Source organism: Notamacropus eugenii, chromosome 1 (assembly GCF_028372415.1).
Source record: "Notamacropus eugenii isolate mMacEug1 chromosome 1, mMacEug1.pri_v2, whole genome shotgun sequence".
NCBI lineage: Eukaryota > Metazoa > Chordata > Mammalia > Diprotodontia > Macropodidae > Notamacropus > Notamacropus eugenii.
Window position 1 is genome coordinate 216820305 of NC_092872.1, and position 16595 is coordinate 216836899.

General features: G+C 38.6%; 1 protein-coding gene across 7 annotated transcripts in view; it reads right to left on the reverse strand.

Annotated features, from left to right (window-relative positions):
* Positions 1-16595, reverse strand: part of DNMBP (dynamin binding protein) — a 107386-nt gene that overhangs the window by 24251 nt on the left and 66540 nt on the right. The window contains exon 1 of one of the 7 annotated variants that reach the window (XM_072627198.1): positions 3488-4858. The exons of the other annotated variants lie outside the window; for them this stretch is intronic. The gene's annotated coding sequence lies outside the window, so the exon portion shown is untranslated. Of the gene's footprint in view, positions 1-3487; positions 4859-16595 lie in introns of those variants that run through there. 7 annotated transcript variants of the gene reach the window in all.

Consider the following 16595-nt stretch of genomic DNA (forward strand, 5'->3'; position numbering starts at 1 on the left):
ACAGTGATCAGATGCCTTACATAGGCAATACAATGAATTGAGCAACCAAGCCTGGAATCAGGAACTCCTGAGTTCAAATCCAGATTCAATCTTTCCCTAGCTGTGTGACCCTGAGAAAGTCACAACCTCTGATTGCCAGTTTCCTGGTTTCCCATTTCTAGCTTGTGGCCGAGTCCTGTGGATTGTACCCTCATAATTCCTTTTATACATCCCCTTCTCTTCTTAGACACTACTGTCACCTCAGTGCAGTGTCACCTCTATTGATTGGTCTCCCTGCCACAAGTCTCTCCTCATTTGTCCTTCCTCCACTTTGTCAGTGATCTTCCTAAGAGCAAGTCTGACTATTTCACCTCCTATAAAAAACTGCTCCTGATTAGCTGAAGAAGGAAAAATAAAGCCCTTTGATTGGCTTTTAAAGTCCTTTGTAACTTGGCCCCTTGTTATCTTTCCAGTTTTCTTAGACCTTATTCTCCTCCACCTAGTCTGCAATGCAGGCCTTCTTTGCTGTTCATTGTACATGACCTCCATCCCCTGGCTCAGATCGTTTTCACTGGCTGTCCCTCATATCCAGAACTCTTTCCCTCCTCATCTCTCCCTCCTACCTTCCCTGGCTTCCTTCAAGCCTCAGCTAAAGTCCCACCTTCTGCAAAAAAAGCAGCTAGGTAATACAAACAGAGCACCAAGCCTGGAATCATTCAGAAAATCCAAATTCAAATCTGGCCTCAGTCACTGACTAGTTGTATAACCTTGGACAAGTCACTTAACCTTTGTTTGCTTCAGTTTCCCCATTGGTAAAAAGGGGATACTAACAGCACCTACCTCCTAGTGTGGTTGTGAGGATAACTGTAAAGCACTTGGTACAGTATCGGGCACATACCAAGTACTATACGAATGCTACCTATTATTACTGTTATTAAGAAGCCTTTCCTCCAAGAGTATCCCCAATTTGTCCCGTTGATCTAGTTTGTCCTTAGTTGTTTACACATCGTCTCCATTAACTGGCAAGCTCCAAGAGACCAGGGACTTCTATGGGTCTCTCATGCTTAGCATATAATAGGCACTTAATAAATGCTGGCTGATTTGCTCACTATATACAATCACTGCTAAATCCTGTTCAGTCTACCTGATCAAAGCTGACTGAACCCAATCTTCCACCTCGCATGTTCATTTTCTTTTCCAAAAGCCTAAAGCTCAAGACTGACCCTGGCTCAATTAGCTTCAAAAGCTCCACTGCCTCCAGTGTAAATTGGAAGTTCCTGTTCCACCCTATCTAAAAAGTCCTTCACATTTTGGTTCTTGCCTTCCTTTTTGGGCTGATTAGATATTATTCAGTTACATTCTTGGTCTTCCCTTCACACATTTCATCTTCTACCTCTACACCTTTGCACAGACTATCCTTTTGCCTAGAATGCCTCATTCCTCATCTCTACTCTTGGAACCTCCAGCTTTCTTAAGGCCTCCACTTAAGCAGCATCTCCTTCAAGGGGCCTTTTCTGATGTTGGTCCCTTCCTCTGTTAACTTACTTCATAGATATTCTATATTTACTTATCTATGGACTTGTTCTATCACCTTAACAGAATGTACATTCCTTAAGGCAGACACTAATTTCTGTGGTGCTTACCATAAGATCTGGAACATAGCAAATGCACAACAACTGGTTTCTGACTGATCAATATTTTTTAAAACAATAGCTCTAACAATAATAATTACAGCTAACATTTTTATGGTACTTGCTATGGGCCAGGCAGTGTGATAAGCACTTTACAATTATTATCTCATTTGGTCCCCAACAACCCTGGAAAATAAGTGTTATTATTATCCCCATTTTATAGATGAGGAAACTGAGAAAACAGAGGTGAAGTGACCTGACCAAGATCACAAAGCTGGTAAGTGTCTGAGGCAGAATTAAAACTCAGATCTTCCTGACTCCAGGCCCACCTTTCTTATCCATTGACCGAGTTACCTAGCTGCCAAGAGACAAAGAGCAAACCGATTTTTCTTTCTAAAACAAAATAAAAATTTGGGGAAGGATGACTGCGGAGGTTAAGAATGATTATGGAAACCTAGGATCTAGAATCCTGGTTCTGATTTGGGCAAATTTTGAGATCTGGGGTTTGGTTTCAAATCTATAAAATTAAGGAAGTTGGAGTAGATAATCTTTCATCTCTTAGCTCTAAAATTCCAGGATTCTAAGAATATGTCTATTTAAAGTATTAACTCCCATTTCATTATAGAATATGGTAATTAAAAATAGCTCTATAGACCCAGTAAATTTTATTTAAGTTTTTTCTTAATCTTTATTTTACAGTTCCTTTGGGTCCTAAATCCAACAGGATATTAGACCCGAAAATGTTCTTTTGATCAATAAAGAAAATTCACTACTGTTTATCCATTAAAATTTTATCTTTTGTGTAGTGTCTTCTGGAAAAAATCCGTTTATTTGACTCATTTTATGCCTTTCAAACTCCGTGAAGAACTATCCATTCCCTTGAACAAAAACCTTATTAAATTACAGTTAAAGCTACAAAGTTCCAGCACACTCTTACTCAGCAATCAGAAACCAGCAAAACAGAGACAAAAGATCCAATTGGGCTTCTCTCAGGAAAACAAGAAACTAAAATGAACAACTACCTGAGTTTACACAACAGTTTTGTCAGATCAACTCAAAAATCCAAATGAGATTGAACACTAAAAATGTTCTATCAAATTGAACCTAGAGTAAACATTATCCTCTTTTTAAAAGGAGGTAACTAATTACAAATAAAAACAGCTAAGAGGTGGACTGGTTTATCTAGACAAACTAAATTAGGCCTCCAATCTAACTTCAAACTCCTTTCACTAGGTCAACCAATCATCCTCTATAGAACTGTGAAATGATTTTGTATTCCGTGCTCCAAACAGGAGTTTGATTAGATGACCAGTTCCAGCTCTGATCCCCAAATATAGCAGACTTCTTGTTCTTAAACACCTCGGAAGGAAAACGTAGCTTTGCAAAAAAGGCTTCTTTCCAAAGTGTGGGAGTTCAAATCCCCAAGTAACAAGCACCACATGACTGAAAAGTGATCTGACTAAATAAATAAGTAATAAACTAAATAAAATATACTGAAATTAGGATAAAGAGAAAAATGCATGGGGGGAAACGAAGTCCAGTTTATTTTTCTGGGTCTCTTCCTAAGATAGTTCTAAAAGTAAAAAGCGATGCAAGAAACATGCTACACGGTTCTCCTCTTTCCTGGCAGGTTTTCATTTTTATCACCATTACCAGTGTTTCTTGTACTAGGCACTAAAAGGGCGGATTCAGAAAAGTGCAGGCATACCCCTCCCCATTCCACCACCCTTAACTTCTATAAAGAAACTGTAAGGAAGAGTTCAGAGATCACAGATAAAAGGTGACTGTGGCAGGTAACTGATCACGGGCGGTGATTTGAGAGCATTCCAGCCGTTGCAAGGTTTAAGTTTCTCAGCTACTTCCACACCATCCCTCACCTCTGAGTTTGCTTTAACTGGGCCTTGGGTCCTCCTCCTTTCTTTGGCAGTAGAAATCTTATCAGTTCGGCATGATTCTTAAGGAGGGCAGGGTGCCAAAGAATAGAGAGCTAGGAAAGTATTTTTCCAACCAATCTATTCCAGGCCTGACTCTGCAACCTCCAGTGGTACCTGCAGCTTCAGAAATAAGGAGGGTAGAGTCTGTGGGTATCTTCCCCACAGCTCCAGAATCCCTCTCACTCCCCTCAAAGTCCCCCCCACATCCAGGGAATAGGGTCTTCATTCTCCAGCTCGAACATTTCCATATGAATAGCCCGAAGTCCCAGAGGCTATCTCAGCTCGGCTGCTCCCAAAGGGTGGAGCTGGAATACTACCATTAGTGGAAGAGTAAGAACGACTGTTTACATATCAAACCTTTCTCAGTCATTTCAGTTGTCATTTCCTGGTTCTTTTACCCGGTGAAAAAAAGATTTTTATTTTAAAAGAAAGATGAGTTTTTAAATGAAAGCTACCACATGGTGCTAATCCATGCTTTTCCTGTCTCCAAAGAAATCTTGGTGGTCTCCAGAGACCTTGGTTTACCCTCCCTCCTTTAAAGTATTTAGCTCAGCAGTCTGGGGAGCCAACAAATAGAATTTCTGCTTTAAGGAATTAGAAGGAAATGGAAGCAACCCCAAGGGGGAAAAGTAGTCTGACTATGCCAAGTGACCTGGGAGGGGCTAACCACAAAGTGGTGACTTCAGAAGTAGTTATCCCCCTCCACAGCCCCTCACCCTTTCCCCTACTATTCAATGGGACATGACTACCAAATGTTCTGGATTTTTCTGGATAGGTCTGATTTCAATAAAAAGAAAGAATTTTAATAAAACTTTGCAACAACAATATCAAACCAAGTGTTCTGATTTGAGGTTTGTAAAATATGGTCATAGGTAAATCATTTCAACATCCTCTGTGTGAATTTTCCATTGATTAAATGAAGAGGGTGAGTCCTCATAGTACAAATGCAAAGGAAGATATCTAAGGCTCCTTTCCAATCCTAAATCCTGTTATCTTGTGAAATATTTATTATTAAAGCATTGCCCTAGGGGCTAGGAATCTAGCACCCAACATGGATTTACTAGTCCCCTTAAAGTAAAGACAAATGTCAGATTTTATGGATATGTGTTGCAAAATAATGTGACAACCTCAACAGTCAGTTCTAGATTATCCTGTAGGGTCACAAACCACATAAATGTCACTTTCCACTATTGTTCCTGCGTACCTACCATAATCTTGTTTCAACTTTGTGATTAATTTAATAATAGGTTTAATTTAATTTAATGTTAGGTCTCTTTTGCTCCTTCCTCTACTAAATTACTGATTAAAAATTGATTCATTACTGAAATTAATTTAATATGCTAGAAAGGAATGCCCAACATAATACATATTTAGAACTGTTATCTCACAACATCCTTATGAGGCAGAGAGATGGCAAATAATTCTCATCTAGATGTAGTGCATCTTCCCCCTCTACCAGAGTGCTGCTGAATTCTAAATCCCGGTTTTATGTTTCACCACACCTCTCCAACCAGTTTCACCCAGCCCCCACACCACTTTCCTTTAGAACTTCAGAAAGTATTTCTTCCCTTTTGGAGAAAGTTTATCTTGTGTCCTTTTAGCACTGTAATTCACAATCCTGTCTAGTCTTACCGTGTTGAAGGCCTCTTCCCAGATTTTTAAATACCAAAATCAAATCCATAAAGCACAGCTCCAAAAACTGGAATGGGGAACAGGGGTGGAGGGAAGGGGATACTTCTCTGGCTAGTTTTTCCAATAACTGCTCCTCCCCTAAAGTTGGCTAAAAATACAATGGTAAAATCCCTAAAAGGATTCCCGTGTCTGCTAACTTGGATCAGTTCCATATTTCTTTTTCTTGTGGTCCCTCTATCCCTGGAAAGCACGTCATGGACAACCAGAAAGTTAACTAAAAAAAGTCCCAGGTTTCTGATAAAACTCACTGTTGGACTTCATTTTGTCACAGTGATAAGTTTAATACAATTAACAACCAGTTTCAGCCCTTTTGTGTACACCATGACACCAGGCAGTTTTACTCAGCAAGTTTGTGGATTTTTTGTTTATTTTTTCTTTGGGTCCTTAAAAATACAAGGATCTTTAGAAATAAAATACAGATATATAATAATAGGCGAAAATACTTTATAAGTAAACCATTTCATTTAGATCATATTCAAGCTCACATGATTCTGACTAAAGACTGAAATAATACAAGTTTGTATCTGAATAAAACTTAGCTATATCAGATTTTATTTTCATTGCATCTTAATAAGCCAGGTACCCTCATTTTACAGGTTAGGAAACTGAGGTAGAGGTGGAGTTAAACTGATTTGCCCAGTTGGATTCCAAATATGAACCAGGTTCCTAGACTTCCAAATCAGATTAAGTTTCTTGCCAATACACACACACACACACACACACACACTCTAAACAATGGACAGTTTGGGTAACACACACACACACACACACACACACACACACAAACACACCCTAAACAATGGACAGTTTGGGTAACAAAAGTATTTTTGTGGCTGTCACACAGGCAAGAACATTCCTAGCATTATATGGACAAGTTTAACGGTAAGATATTTCTAATCAAATTCGGCTTATGGTTTTTTCACCCAAAAGAATAAACTCCTTGAAGGCAGGGTGGTTTTTTTTGTTTTGTTTTTTTCCTTTTGAAGAAATTCCTTAGGAATCATTTATTAACTCTATGCAGCTGATTCTCAAATTTACCTATCCTCTCCCAACCTCTCTCCATTACCTCTCACATCTCCAACTGCCTTTCAGACTCAGCATGTCGAAAATAGAGCTCACTTCCCCGAAACTCTCCCTACCTCCTACCTTCCCAATTACTTAGGGAGCCACATCATACCCCTCAGTCCCTCAGGTTGTCACCCTGAATTCCTCATTCCCTCTTACGGCCCCCGCCCCCATGCCACAATCTGTATATTTCACCTCTGCTAACTTTCTTCCCTCCTACTCTGACACTGCCACCACTCTAGTGCAGGCCCTCACCACCTCATTCCTGGATTACTGAAATAGCCTGATGGTGCTGCCTGCCTCAAGCCTCTTCCCACTCCAACCCATCCTCCATTCAGCCACCAAAGGCATTTTCTTAAAGACCAGATCCAATCATGTCACACACATCCCCCTCCCCCTCAATAAATTTCATTGGCTCCCTATTACCTCCAAGAATAAAAATAAAATTCTCTTCAAGGCATTCCAGTCCCTTCATAACCTAGCCCCTCCTACCTTTCCAATCTTCTTACACCTCACTCCCTCCACAGACACTCTTCCATCCAGAGACACTAGCATCCTGGTGATGACACAAATAAGAAACTGTCTCTTGACTCTAGGCACTTTGTCTGCTTCCAAACTTGGAGCTCTCTCTCACATCACTCCAACTGCTGACCTCCCCAACTTCCTTTAAGTTCCAATTAAAATCCCACCTCCTGCAGGAAGCCTTTTCCAACTCCAGTTAATTATTCCTATTTGTGCTGTACATAGCTTGCTTTCTTTGCATTTGTCGGCAAGTAGTCTCCCCCCTGAGATTGTAAACTCCTTGAGGGCAGAGATTGTCCTTGGCTTTTTTGTATCTCTGTGTTTAGCAAAGTGACAGTGGGACACATAGTAGGTACTTAATAAATGTTTACTGATTACTATGTGCCAAGCACTAAAGAAAAAAAGTTTAAGTAACCCCTGTGTTAAGGCACACACATTCTAATGGGGGAGAAAACATACACAAATAGGCTTATATATATAAGATATAGAGTAGAAATAATTCTGGCATTAGACAGCCTCAATTACTAGCACAAATCCTGTCACATAGAAGGCACCAAGGATCCCTTCCTAGGTTCATCTTCATACCAAGCCCTGCCCCTAGGCCTGGGTCTGGGTGTAAAGGGGGAGGAGGGGCGCAAGTGGGGTGGGGGGGCAAACTGACACTACTCAAAAGCAGCCCCCACTCCCTACAATGAAGAGAGGTAAGATTAAGAGGTTTTAAGGTTGGGTGGGGCTCAAATCCCACCTCTGACATTTACTTAGGCCAGCCACAATCTTTATCAGGCTCAGTTTCCCTATCTGAAAAAATGTGGATAATAATACTTATAATATGTATCTCACAGGGTTATTATGAAATCAAATTAAATAGTTCATGTAAAGTGAAAACTTTAAAGTGTCATATAAATGCCAGATATTATTATCACCATTATCATTATATGATCTTATCAATTCCCATGGATTCAATGATCACTCCTATGCAAATGATTCTAAATATTCAGACTTTATCTCTTCCCTGAGAACTAAATTCCTCACCTACATCCAATTAGAATGTCCAAGTCAAACTGCATTTGTCAAACTATAAGTTCACTTTCCAAGTGTTATTCTATCAGTGAATAAGTATTACATGCTCACTGTGTCAACCAGCATTGGGTTTGGTGTAACAGATACAAAAAGAGAAGATATACTCTTAGAATTTAAATGTACATATGAAACATGACAGTGACATAATTTATCTATAATCAGGTAATAACTTATTCTGGTTACTCATGCCCAAAATGGGTATCAGGAAAGGTTAAACAGGATCTTGACTTTGACACTAGCTGTGTAACTGTGGACAAGTAGTTTAAATTCTCTGAGCCTTAATTTTTTCATCTGTGAAATGGCCATATAATGCCCATATCTACCTACTAACAGGGTTGGTATGAGGATTAACTGAAATAAATAATGTAGGACAATTTTTAAACCTGAAAGTTATGTAAATGTCAACTGAGATCTTATCTTTTCTAACATTCAAACAGAAACCAGTAGGAATAAGGATTATTCAATAATTTGGGATACCAGATCCAGTAATATCCAATATGGGATATGGGATTCAATAATTTGATGTCAAAAATGGATTAAACTCTTAAAATGGTGTCAGTGATAAAGAAAAGACTATGCCACTTACTACTGAGTATATATACCTGATATTAACCAGCCATAAAAAACAAACTACAAAACAAGAATATATAAACTGCACTATGCCACAAATCTCTCTTGCGCATGCTATATATAGGCTTGGTTAGATTTAAGGAATTCCTAGTACCTAAGAGACTTTCCCTCTTTTTCTAGTCCTATCCAGTCCTGTCCAGATCCCTCCCCATCTTCCCACCCAACATCTTCCCTTGACAGAATTCACCAAAAAATGATCTGTATAGGGAGACCAAGAGATTTAGGTTTAATTTTCTTCTTTTAAAATAAGGGGGCTGTACTACATGATCTCTAAGATCTCTTCCAGATCTAAGTCTTCTGATTTCCTAGGATTTTATTTACTTACCCTAATGAGAATTTCAAGATAAGCCTCTAACTGATTATATAGAAGAAACTTACTTACAATGGGACACTTTCCCAAAACTCTAGGCCCAGTTACCTGGGGTTTTATGTTCACCTAGCTGGCCGCTTTCCCTAATCTTCACTGGGGCTGCTAGGGGGCACAGGGGATAGAGTGCCAGGCTGGGGTCAGGAAGACAACTTCCCTGCTTCAAATATGACCTCAGAAACTAGCTATGTAACCTTGGGCAAGTCACTTAACCCTGTTTGCCTCAGTTTCCTCATCTGTAAATTGAGCTGGAAATGGCAAACCACTTCAAAATCTCTGCCAAGAAAACCCCAAATCAAATGGGATCACCAAGAGTGTGACATAATTGAAAGACAACAACAATCTTAATTACAATAGGGATTTAAATATTTTTTGTATTTGAATTGCCCAGGACACTCCAAATTTCTATCGTGCCATTCTCGTTACTATAGAGCTTCAGGTTTGATGAAAGTTTGTTACCATCAATAAGATGAGTAAAAATGTAGTAAGAGAACTCGTAGACATCTTGGAGCTGGTTCAAATCACTAAGCCCAAACCATTTACTCAACACCTTAGGTTAAAAGTAATAGCAGCAGTTAACATTATATAGTGCTTAAAGATTTGCAAATGCTTTACATATATTATCTTGGTTAAAGGTGAGTCAACAACCCAATGAAGAAAGTACTATTATACCAAGTTCTTAGTACAGTGCCTGACACAAAGCAGGGCCTTAATAAATGTTATTTACTATGGACTATTCCTATTTTACAGATAAGAAAACTGAGGTCAAGAGAGTTTAAGTAATTTGCCCAAAGTTAACATAGCTAATAAATGTCTGAGGCAGGATTTGAACTGAGGTAATCCCAACTCAAAATCCAATATTCTATCAACTATATCACACAGAAGGTGGCAGATGTGATATGTGAAAAATTGTGAATAATAGGAGAAGTGCCATAGAGCTGGAGAAGGGTAAATCATGTTGTCCCACTTTTCTAGAAAGGGAATAAAAGAGAACTTGCAAGCTAAAAGCCAATGAACGTAAATTTAATTCCTAGCAAAATTCTAAAATGTACTTAGACATGCTAGTGAATATCTAGATAAGGAAGTGTGGCTTCAGTTAGGACCACATATGTTAGACCAGTTTTATCCTTTTTTTTTTTTTTTTGACAGAGTAACAAAAGTAGTAGCTAAAGGGGAATATTGCAACTACTATTTATCTATATTTTAGCAAAACATTCATTATTGTTTTTCATGCTATTCTGGGGAAAGAAGCATGGGCTAGTTTGTTAAAAACAGAGTTCAAGAGGGCACAAGGGTATAGGACTGACACAGATGGCTGTGAGAGGAGGGGGAAAGGAGCTTAGTTCTGAGAAGTCTACACGGTGGTCAATAGTACAATTAGGTGATTTAAGAACTGGTTGAATGGCTGCATCTGGAGTAGCTAGTTCCAAGTCAACCTAGAAGGAGGTCTCAGTGAAGTGCCCCAAGGATCTGTGCTATTTAACAGTTTTATCAGTGACTTGGATAAAGGCATAATAGACAAGCTTATGATATTTGAAAGATGACAGAGCTGGGACAAACTACTAAGCACTGGTATAATGGAGGCAGAATTCAAAAAAATCCTATCCAGTTAAGCTATATGCAGACCAAATGCCTAAAAAAAGAAACTCAATAAGGATATATGCAAAGTCTTAACACTTTTGTTCAAAAAATCAACTTGGCAAGTACAAAAGAGGGAAGGCATATTTAGATAGTCTGGAAAAGATCTGGGGGTTTTCACAGATTGCAAACTAAGTAAAAAGTGTTAACCTGTCAGCCAAAAACAAAATAAAACAAAACCAAGCTGATCCTGTTCTGCATTACAACAAGTATAACTTTAAAAGGTTAAGGAGTAAGTATTGTGATAGTGCCCTGTATTCTGTACTCTCCTTGGTCAGACCACATCTAGAGTATCATGTTCAATCTGGGCACCACAATTTAGGAAGGGAATCAAAAAGATGATATTGAAGTAACCTCATTTGGTCTTCCTACTTTAAATCTCCCCACTCTTTCCCTCACACCTGCAAAACTGAAATTCCTAAAATTCAAATCTGACCACATCATTTTCTTGCTTCACAAACCCCAATTACTCCTTATGGTTTCTAGAACACAATACAGACTCATTCCTTACTCAAAAGCTCTTCATAATCTGGCTTCAGTCCACTTTTTCAGTTTCATTCTCTTCAGGCACTCTACAGGGTAGCCAAACTAGTTTACTAGCTGTTCTGCAACATACTGCATTTCCAGGTCATTTGTTCAGGCTGTCCTCAAGGACTGAAAAGGGCTTTCTCCTTTCTTCCCGCCCCCCCCCCCCCCCCTTTTTAATGATTCCTAAATCCCTTCAAAGCTCAGCTAGAACATCATCTCCAAGGTAAGGCCTCTCCTGATTCCCTAGTCTCCGGCAAATAGTTTCCTCCAAAATAACCAGCAAGTAAACATTTATTAAGCATCTACTCTGTACCAAGCACCATATTAAGCACTGTGGATACAAAAGAGGCAAGACAGTTCCCCTCACCCCAAGGAGCTCACAATCTAATGAAGGAGAAACACACAAATATATACAAAGCTATAAACAAGATAGATAGGAAATGATAGAGGAAAGGAACTGGAATTAAGAGAGGCTGGGGAAGGCTTGTTGCCTGCAGGCTCAAATATAAAATGCTGTTTGGCATTCAAAGCCCTTCATAACCTTTCCAATCTTCTTACACCACATTCCTCAACACATCTTCTTCAATCTAGTGACAAGGGCCTCCTGGCTATTCCACAAACAAGTCACTCCATTTCTCAGCTCTGGCAATTTCCCCCTGCCTGGAGCATTCTTCCTCCTCAGCTCTGACTACCAACATCCCAGGCTTCCTTTAAGTCCCCACTAAAATCCTGCCTTCTACAAAAAGACTTCCCCAATTCCTCTAAATTCCAGCACCTTCCCTCTGTTAATTATTTCCTATTTATCCTGTTCATAGCTTGTTTTGCATATCTCCTTGAGGGCAGGCCTTTTGCCTCTTTACTTTGTATCCCTAACACTCCGCACAGTGTCTAGTACATATTTACATTAATAAATGATGACTGCCTGATTGAAGATGCAAGCTCATACATAAATACTTATCAGAGAGGGAAGGACAAAGATGACAAAGCATTAAGTTTTACTACCTCAAGGAGCATACATTCTAATGGAAGAAGGCAACAACACATAAAGAAGAGCTCCAAAGGGGGTGGGATCCACAGGGAAAGGCAGTATGACAAGGAGATTACTTATATGGAGGTCCGGTTCCCACCAAAATAAAGGTAAAAGATAAGATATGAGTTCACCTCATCAGAGTCTGGGGCCCCAGGTGTGTGTATGTGTGTGTGTGTGCTTAAAAAAACCACAAATTAACATTCTCCATGTTGTATTGTATTTTTATTTATTCTGTTCAATATTTCCCATTACATTTTAAATTTGGTTTGGGCCACACTGAAGAGTTTTGTCCCAGGAACTCTGGCAGGCCACTTGGGCTACTCTCAAGTTTGACTTGTCTGGGATAGGCCACATGGTGAAGTGGTGACCAGGAGGAAGCACTAACAACTGGGGAGGGGAAGAGAGGAATAAAAAAAGTTTCCTCAGAGGAAAAAGAAAAACAAAGATTCTAAAAACTGACTATTAGAGTACTTAAGAATTGTCTTCAAGTACCTGAAGGGCTATTGTGTGGGACTGAGAGACTAGCTTTGTTCCATCTGAACCCAGGGGATAGAACTGGAAGGAATGGATGTAAGTTGCAAGGAGGAAAATTTACACTTTATATTAAGGAAAAAGTCGGTAACAATTAGAACTATCCAAAGGTAGAATACACTGCTCTGGAAAATAGTAGGTTTCCCCTCACTAGAGGCTTTCACGCAAAGACAGTATAACAAGGTGTGTGGTAGAGGGGATGCCCGTTCATGCAGGGAACAGATTAGATGATCTCTGAGGTCAATTCCAATTCTGAGATTCTGTAAAGATGTGACTCCTATACGGTTATTATAATGAAAAGAGGACCCTTGATAATCCAAAATAAAGATAACATAAAGTTAATATTTTGGTATTGAGGATATCCTACTAACAGAACCATTAAAATATCCCACTGGCTAAAGGTCTTACTTCTCAAATATATAGGGAGGTCAGTAAAATTTATAAGAATAAGAGTCATTTCCCAATTAACAAATGGTCTCAGGATACAGATAAGCAATTTTCAGAAGAAGAAATCAAAGTTATCTCTACTCATAATGAAAAAATGTTCTAAATCACTATTGATTAGAGAAAAATGTATACTAAAACAACTCTGAGGTATCACTTCACACCTGTCAGACTGGCTAATATGACAGAAAATGAAAATAACAAATATTGAAGGGGATGTGGAAAAACAGGGACACTAATGCATTGTTGGTACAGCTGTGAACTGAGTCAGTTATTCTGGAGAGCAATTTGGAACCATGCCCAAAGGATGATAAAACTGTGCATACCATTTGACCAGCAATACTACTACTAAGGCTGTATCTCAAGATCAAAGAGAAAGGAAAGAACCTGTATAAATTATATATACCTAAATATTACACACACACACACACACACACACACACATACACACACGTGTATAAAGATCCTATATTTATAGCAGCTCTTTTTATGACAGCAAAGAATCGGAAACTAAGGGGATGCTCATCAATTGGGGAATGGCTGAACAAGTTGTGGTATGTAAATATGATAGAATACTATCATGCTCTAAGAAATGAAGAGGAGGATGGTTTCAGAAAAACTTGGGAAAATTTATATGAACTGATGCAAAGTGAAGTGAGCAGAATCAGGAGAACAATTTACACATTAACAGCAATATCGTAAAGAAAATCAAATGTCAAAGACTCAGAAACTCTGAGCAACACAATGACCCATCACAATTCCAAAGGACTAGTGCTGAAAAATGCTATCCACTTCCAGATGGAGAACTGATGGACTCAGAGTGAACACTGAAATTTTTTCCCCTCTTTTTTTGAGAACACTGCTAATACAGAAATACATTTTGCACGACTTCATATGTATAATGGGTATGGTCATATTTTGTGCTTCTCATTGGATAGGGGAGGAATAGAATTTGGAACTGAAAATTAAATTTTAATTATAATTTCTCAAATTAAAATTTTAAAATATTGAAAAAATAAAAAGAAAAAATATTGGATTTGGAAAGGAGAGACAAAGGTTCAAATCTCAGAAAAATCACAACTTCTCTGGGCCTCAGTCTCCTCATTTGTGAAATAAGGCAGCTGGACTAAATAAGGTTTCTTACAGTTTTAAATTCAGGAGCCTATTACACTATGGTCCTAAGGTTGTCTATAAAGAGAGGTATGGATAAGTAATTGTAGAGAGTGAAATCCTAGGCTTCCTTCTCCTTTCTCTTGACCTAATTATGGAGATCCTGAGACTGAGCAGGTAGGAAATGCTGGCTTCTTTAGCTCTGCCTCATTGCTGAACTTGGGGAAAAATTAGCTGTGTGACAAATTACTTAATCTCTCTGAGTCTCAATATCCTCATCTACAAAACAAGCAAAAACACTTGCACCAGAGACTTCATACACTTACAGCACCATACAAACCTGAGTTGCCCTTATTTTATTTCCTCTCCTGCTGACTGTCTCTTGCCTATGCCTACATCTATCTTTAAAGCATCATATAAATCTAAGTTATTATTTTATTTCCCCTTCTGCGAGCTCACTATCACTTTTACCTGCCTATGCCTATACCTATTTCCCTCTTTAGGAACTGAAGTTTTAAAAGATTTAAGTTTTCTGATCCCTGTCTTTCATTTTAAAAGTGAATAAGCTGAAAGTATAAAAATACTTCTCTCACTCAGAAACTAATCAATTTAAAATTTATTTTACTTGATATTTTTATATAACATATAATATACAATACACGTTATTTTTATATATAATATTTTTATATTTATCTTATTTATTTCCTGGGATCAAAGTCTCTTAATTTTTTTTAAAAAGGGGTTTCCTCAATCTTACTTGACCTGCTACCCTGCTCTAAATAATAATTTATTTAAATTTAAATAATATTTATGTAGTACTTGACAGTTTACAAATTGATCTCCTTCCAATAAGCCTTCTGTTATTCCCATTTTACAGATAAATAATAGAAGATGAAGAGGTTAAGTGATTCACCCAAAAGTCACAAAAATCATATAAAAGTAATGGGGCTCCTCCCATGTCTCCTGACACAAAGTCCAGTGGTTTTTCTTTCACCTTTTAGAGGTCCCCAGTTTCTCCAAGGACAAGAAGTTTCTTCATAACTCCTTCTATCCTCTCACAGTATCACCCCATCACCAGGGTTGCCATGGAATCCCCATAGTTTCAAACCACTTAATCACCATTTGGCTTCAGACTACCTTTCTGGAATCCTTTCACATGACTGTCCTTTGAGAACTCCATTCCAAGCAAACTGACCCCACTTAATACTTGCAGTTCTAACTTTCTTTCATACCTGGAATGAACTTCCTCCATCCCTTCTCTCAGAATTTCTACCTTCCTTCAAAGAGCCTTCAGGAGCCACCTGTTTCGCAAAGACTCCTAACTCTTAAGTTTACTTCAAATTACTTTATATTTACTTATCTGTTTGCTGGCAGGTCTGTACTGTTTTTTCCTAGGCTACCGAGCATGGTTTCTCCCACACAAAAGATTTACCCAAAGGTCTCTACCCAAAACAGGTTTACCACTTCCAAAAAAGTAAGATCTTGGCAACTGAACCCATTACTTCATGGCAAATGGAGAAGAACTAGAAGCAGTGTCACACTTTATATTCTTGGGCTCAAAGATGACTGCAGATAGTGACTACTGCCATGAAATTAAAAGACACTTGGTCCTTGGAAGGAAAGCTATGGCAAATCTGGACAGCATATTAAAAAGCAGAGACATTACTTTGCCAACAAAGGTCCATATAGCCAAAGCTTTGGTTTTCCAGTAGCAATGTATGGCTGTGAAAGTTGGACTATAAGGAAAGCTGAGTGCCACAGAATCAAAGCTTTTGAATTATAGTGCTACACAAGCCTTTTGGGATTCCCTTGGACATCAGAGATTAAGTCAGTCAATATTTAAAAGAAATTAATTCAGGAGATTCACTCAAAGGTCAAATACTGTAGCTGAAGCTCAAATACTTTGGCCACCTAATGAGAAGATGGAACTCTTTGGGAAAGATTGAAGGCAAAAGGAAAAGGAGACAGCAGAGGATGAGATGGATAGATAAGTGTCATAGAAACAATGAACATGAACTTGGATAGACTTCAAGAGATAGTGGAGGACAGAAGGGTCTGGCGTGCTATGGTCCATGGGGTCATGAAGAGTCAGACATAACTGAACAACAAAACTTCCAAATCCACAAGTGATGTATGAGGAAGAATGGAGGGGGAAAGGGAGGAATACCATTAACATACAATAAGATGTCTAGTTGTAGCACCAAAGGCTAAGTGTCTGTTAGATCAAGCTTAACTTACTGAAGGTTTGAATATAAATACACATGACTCTTTAACGAATCCTCTCCCCTCTTAGTATTCCTATAACATCGCAGTTTTGGAACACTTTACTATGTCTAAGTGTTTGTTTAATTGAATGAATTCTAAACCTTCATTTGAGAAGTTTGTCTTTTCCCATGTCACTCATTAAAATAAAC